Below are 6,682 nucleotides of genomic sequence, written 5' to 3' on the forward strand. Positions count from 1 at the left end.
TGGGAAAACATTAAACACACCAACGTTCGCATTATAGGGGTTCCAGAAGGAGAATAGAGAGAGAAAGGACCCAAGAAAATATTTGAAGAGATTATAGTCGAAAACTTCCCTAACATTGGAAAGGAAATAGCCACCCAAATCTAGGAAGCACAGAGAATCCCAGGCAGGATAAACCCAAGAGGAAACATGCTGAGACACATGGTAATCAAACTGACAAATAGACAAAGAAAAATTATTAAAAGCAACAAGGAAAAACAACAAACGACATATGAGGGAATTCCCATAAGATTAACAGCTGATTTCTCAGCAGAAACTCTACAAACCAGAACGGAGTGGCATGATATATATAAAGTAATGAAAGGGAAGAACCTACAACCAAGATTACCCGGCAAGGATCTCATTCAGATTCAACGGAAACATCCAAAGCTTTACAGACAAACAAAAGCTAAGAGAATTCAGCACCACCAAACCAGCTATACAGCTAATGCTAAAGGAACTTCTCTAAGTGGGAAACAAAAGAGAAGAAAATGACCTACAAAAACAAACCCAAAACAATTAAGAAAATGGTAATAGGAACATACATATTAAAAATTACCTAAAACATGAATGGATTAAATGCTCCAACCAAAAGACACAGGCTTGCTGAATGGATACAAAAACAAGACCCACATATATGCTGTCTACAAGAGACCCACTTCAGACCTAGGGACACATACAGACTGAAAGTGAGGGGATGGAAATCAAAAGAAAGCTGCAGTAGCAATACTCATATCAGATAAAATAGACTTTAAAATAAAGAACGTTACAAGAGACAAGAAAGGACACTACATAATGATCAAGGGATCAATCCAAGAAGAAGATATAACAATTATAAATATATATGCACCCAACATAGGAGCACCGCAATACATAAGGCAACAGCTAACAGCTATAAAAGAGGAAATCGACAGTAACACAGTGCTAGTGGGGGACTTTAACACCTCACTTACACCAATGGACAGATCATCCAAAATGAAAATAAATAAGGAAACAGAAGCTTTAAATGACACAATAGACCAGATAGATATAATTGGTATTGATAGGACATTCCATCCAAAAACAGCAGATTACACTTTCTTCTCAAGTGCGCACGGAACATTCTCCAGGATAGATCACATCTTGGGTCACAAATCAAGCCTTAGTAAATTTAAGAAAATTGAAATCATATCAAGCATCTTTTCTGACCACAACGCTAGAGATTAGAAATGAATTACAGGCAAAAAAAAAAAAGTAAAAAACACAAACACATGGATGCTAAACACTACATTACTAAATAACCAAGAGATCACTGAAGAAATCAAAAAGGAAATCAAAAAATACCTAGAGACAAATGACAATGAAAACACGCCAAACCAAAACCTACAGGATGCAGCAGAAGCAGTTCAAAGAGGGACGTTCATAGCTATAGAAGCCTACCTCAAGAAACAAGAAAAATCTCAAATAAACCATCTAACCTTACACCTAAAGGAACTAGAGAAAGAAGAACAAACAAAACCCAAAGTTAGCAGAAGGAAAGAAATCATAAAGATCAGAGCAGAAATAAATGAAATAGAAACAAAGAAAACAATAGCAAAGATCAATAAAACTAAAAGCTGGTTCTTTGAGAGGATAAACAAAATTGATAAACCTTTAGCCAGACTAATCAAGAAAAAGAGGGAGAGGACTCAAATCAATAAAATTAGAAATGAAAACAGAGAAGTTACAACAGACACCACGGAAATACAAAGCATCCTAAGAGACTACTACAAGCAGCTCTATGCAAATAAAATGGACGAACTGGAAGAAATGGAGAAATTCTTAGAAAGGTACAACCTTCCAAGACTGAACCAGGAAGAAATAGAAAGTATGAACAGACCAATCACAAGTAATGAAATTGAAACTGTGATTAAATATCTTCCAACAAACAAAAGTCCAGGACCAGATGGCTTCACAGGTGAATTCTATCAAACATTTAGAGAAGAGCTAATACCCATCCTTCTCAAACTCTTCTAAAAAATTGCAGAGGAAGGAACACTCCCAAACTCATTCTACGAGGCCATTACCCTGATACCAAAACCAGACAAAAATGTCACAAAAAAAGTAAACTACAGGCCAATATCACTGATGAACATAGATGCAAAAATCCTTAACAAAATACTAGCAAACAAAATCCAACCACACATTAAAAGGATCATACACCATGATCAAGTAGGATTTATCCCAGGTATGTAAGGATTCTTCAATATACACAAATCAATCAATGTGATACACCATATTAACAAATTGAAGAATAAAAACCATATGATCATGTCAACAGATGCAGAAAAAGCTTTTCACAAAATTCAACACCAATTTATGGTAAAAACTCTCCAGAAAGTAGGCATAGAGGGAACCTACCTCAACATAATAAAGGCCATATACAACAAACCCACAGCAAACATCATTCTCAGTAGTGAAAAACTGAAAGCATTTCCTCTAAGATCAGGAACAAGACAAGGATGTCTACTCTTGCCACTATTATTCAACATAGTTTTGGAAGTCTTAGCCGTGGCAATCAGAGAAGAAAAAGAAATAAAAGGAATCCAAATTGGAAAAGAAGGAATAAAACTGTCACTGTTTGCAGATGACATGATGCTATACATAGATAATCTTAAAGATGCCACCAGAAAACTATTAGAGCTAATCAACGAATTTGGTAAAGTTGCAGGATACAAAGTTAATGCACAGAAACCTCTTGTAATCCTATACACTAACAACGAAAAATCCGAGAGAGAAATTAAGGAAACAATGCCATTCACCATTGCAGCAAAAAGAATAAAATACTTAGGAATTAACCTAGGGAGGTAAAAGACCTGTACTCAGAAAACTTTAAGACACCGATGAAAGAAATTAAAGATGTTACCAACAGATGGAGAGATATACCATGTTCTTGGATTGGAAGAATCAATATTGTGAAAATGACTATACTACCCAAAGCAATCTACAGATTCAGTGCAATCCCTATCAAATTACCAACGGCATTTTTTACAGAATTAGAACAAAAATTCTTAAAATTTGTATGGAGACACAAAAGAACCCGAATAGCCAATGCAATATTGAGGGGAAAAAATGGAGCTGGAGGAATCAGACTTCCTGACTTCAGACTATACTACAAAGCTACAGTAATCAAGACAATTTGGTACTGGCACAAAAAGAGAAATATAGATCAGTTGAACAGAATAGAACGCCCAGAGATAAACCCATGTACCTATGGTCAACTAATCTATGACAAAGGAGGCAAGGATATACAATGGAGAAAAGACAGTCTCTTCAATAAGTGGTGCTGAGAAAACTGGACAGCTACATGTGAAAGAATTAGAACACTCCCTGACACCATACACATTAATAAACTCAAAATGGATTAATAAACTCAAAATGGATTAAAGATATATATATGAGACCGGACACTATAAAACTCTTAGAGGAAAACATAGGAAGAACACCCTTTGACATAAATCACAGCAAGATCTTTTTTGACTCACCTTCTAGAGTAATGGAAATAAAAACAAAAATAAACAAATGGGACCTAATGAAACTTCAAAGCTTTTGCACAGCAAAGGAGACTATAAACAAGATGAAAAGACAACCCTCAGAATAGGAGAAAATATTTGCAAATGAATCAACGGACAAAGGATTAATCTCCAAAATATATAGACAGCTCATGCAGCTCAATATAAAAAAAAACAAACAACCCAATCAAAAAATGGAAGAAGACCTAAATAGACATTTCTCCAGAGAAGACCTACAGATGGCCAAGAGGCACATGAAAAGCTGCTCAATATCACTGATTATTAGAGAAATGCAAATCAAAACTACCGTGAGATATCACCTCACACTAGTTAGAATGGGCATCATCAGAAAATCTACAAACAACAAATGCTGGAGGGGGTGTGGAGAAAAAGGAACCCTCTTGCACTGTTGGTGGGAATGTAAATTGATACAGCCACTATGGAGAACAGTATGGAGGTTCCTTAAAAAGCTAAAAATAGAACCAGTATGTGACCCAGCAATCCCACTGTGGGGCATATACTCAGAGAAAAGCATAATTCAAAAGGACACATGCACCCCAGTGTTCATTGCAGCACTATTTACAATAGCCAGGTCATGGAAGCAACCTAAATGCCCATCGACAGATGAATGGATAAAGCAGATGTGGTACATATATACAATGGAATATTACTCAGCCATAAAAAGGAACGAAATTGGGTCATTTGTAGAGACGTGAATGGACCTAGAGACTGTCATACAGAAAGAAGTAAGAAAGAGAAAAACATCGTATATTAACACATATATGTGGAATCTAGAGAAATGGTACAGATGAACCAGTTTGCAAAGCAGAAATAGAGACACAGATGTAGAGAACAAATGTATGGACACCAAGGGGGGAAAGCGGGTGAGGTGGGGGTGGTAGTGGGATGAATTGGAAGATTGGCATTGACATGTATACAGTAATATGTATAAAATAGATAACTAATAAAAACCTACTGTATAAAAAATAAATAAGTAAAAAAAAATTAAGTTGATCGTTTCTTAGGTTTTAGACCCTGCTGAGTGTGAAAAGTGAAACATAACCACTTGATGAGGTAGTTAAAGCCCTCTAAGTGTTGCCAGAAGGATGGCAGAGGGAATTGGTGGAGCAGGCGTACCTTCTGTTTATGACCAGCTATGCAATGAATAATTAAGTGAGCAGGATCTTTGTTTTGTTTTCTAACTTATGAAATATTTTCAACCATCACTGAAAATGATGCTCTCATGTAAGTTTATAATAACATCAGCAACTAACATTTGTAATGAGTTGACAAAATTGTCAAATGATTTGTGTATTTGTTTTTAATTTTGTCCTCAGGTTTTGCAGAGAAGCAAACAAAGGCTCAGAAAAAAATATTTAAATAGACTAGTTTCACATAGCTAGAATTTTCAAGGCTGAAATTAAACCCAGAATATGCCAGTTTATAATTTAAATATTAATGAAATTTTATAGAAGATACAGAAAATCATAAAGACTTAAATAGTACTTTTATACTTAAGACAGAATGCATACTAATATTTTTCTATATATACATGTATGCAAGTATCTTTAATAATTGTTTGCCTCATGTCAAAATAATTGTTATTTTATTTTAAAAATTTGTAGAAATAAAGCAGACCAGAGAAATAGAACTTCCAAGAATGCCACTATACAGAATTAATTAGTGTTTATATGCTGGCATATAGCTTTCCAAATTATATGTATGTATGTATACATGAATAGTAGAATGAATAAATATTTACTGTTGTAGTCTGTTATTTTCACTTAGGAATATATTGAATCGCTTCTCGGCCTTTTGGCTAAGATCAAGTGTAGGAATATATTGAGAGTGGTTTTCCATATCAGTAAATATTTCCTGCTTATATTTACTATGACAGTGCTTTTATCATTATAAAAATAACAAAGGACTTATGAATGCAAGTAGTTTAAAGAATTTCTTGTATTCCATCTCCATCAATAACTCCCATCAACAGTTATATGTCCTCATATATAACATATATCCTTTCTTTTTCACATAAATGCAAACTTAGGTTATGCACTGTTCTGCATTTCCCTTTGTTCACTTAATAATGTATTATTGAAACCTTTTATTTCAGTACACACATAGAATATGCCACTGAATGAATATATCATAATTAATTTGACTCGTATCCTACTGATAAAAATTAATGTTTCAGTGGTTGTTTTTCAGTATTATAATGTTGCAATAAATACAACTAATACTAGAAGTACCAGTAGTATTGTTAATGTTATTATCATTATTATTATCACTGTGCCAGTCACTGTTCTAAGTAATTTATGTACAATTACGTGCAATAACTAGCTTAATCCACACTCCAACTTTACGAGGTAGTTAATATTATTATTATGCTTTTACAAATGAGGAAAATGAGGCACATGGAAGTTAAATTTTTCCCATATTACATAGATGATGTATATATTTCCACACATGTTAATAAACATAGGATAATTTCTAAGATGTGTGAATCAAAGAGAATATTCATCTAAAGTTTCAATTGATATGGTCAAATTGCCCTTTAAATGGGGCTCTATAAATTATGTACTGCTTTCAACAGTATATGTAATTTTCAGAATCCTTCCACTCAGTGGTGGGTATTCTGAAACTTTGTTAATTTGTGCCAACATAATCGGTGGACAAATCAAATTGCTTTTTTTTGGTTCAGATTGCCTTTATCATAAATGTACGCAGGTTTTCATATAATTATTAGATATTTATAATTCTTTTCCTATGAAATATCAACAAAAATACATGTTTACTTCTTAAGGGCTAATACATTTTAAATGTCTTAATACCACTAAACAAGTTTTAACGATTAAACAGGTGGCATGAACAAGGTGGAGGTGAGGGATGAGAGAGAGTGGTAGAGATGAGAGCCTCTGAAGTCTACAAATTCAGATTTTTAGGAGAGCAATTTGGGGGTTACATATTAAATGGGTCCTCCAGAGCAACTGATCTAAAATGAAATATGAGCTGAGCCCTGGCTGTTAAGAATCAGCACAGTGTCAAGAAATGCTATTTGGATTGTAGGACTCAAATTAAAATATCAACCCAACTTTGCTCCCTCAGTATCTGAA

At 34.2% G+C, this 6,682-nt stretch overlaps 1 pseudogene; it reads left to right on the top strand.

The window, feature by feature from the left end:
• The first annotated feature begins 5,365 nt into the window (after positions 1-5,365).
• LOC117308593 (U2 spliceosomal RNA) lies at positions 5,366-5,541 on the top strand (annotated as a pseudogene).
• The last annotated feature ends 1,141 nt before the right edge of the window (positions 5,542-6,682 follow it).

This window comes from Tursiops truncatus, chromosome 16 (assembly GCF_011762595.2).
Source record: "Tursiops truncatus isolate mTurTru1 chromosome 16, mTurTru1.mat.Y, whole genome shotgun sequence".
NCBI lineage: Eukaryota > Metazoa > Chordata > Mammalia > Artiodactyla > Delphinidae > Tursiops > Tursiops truncatus.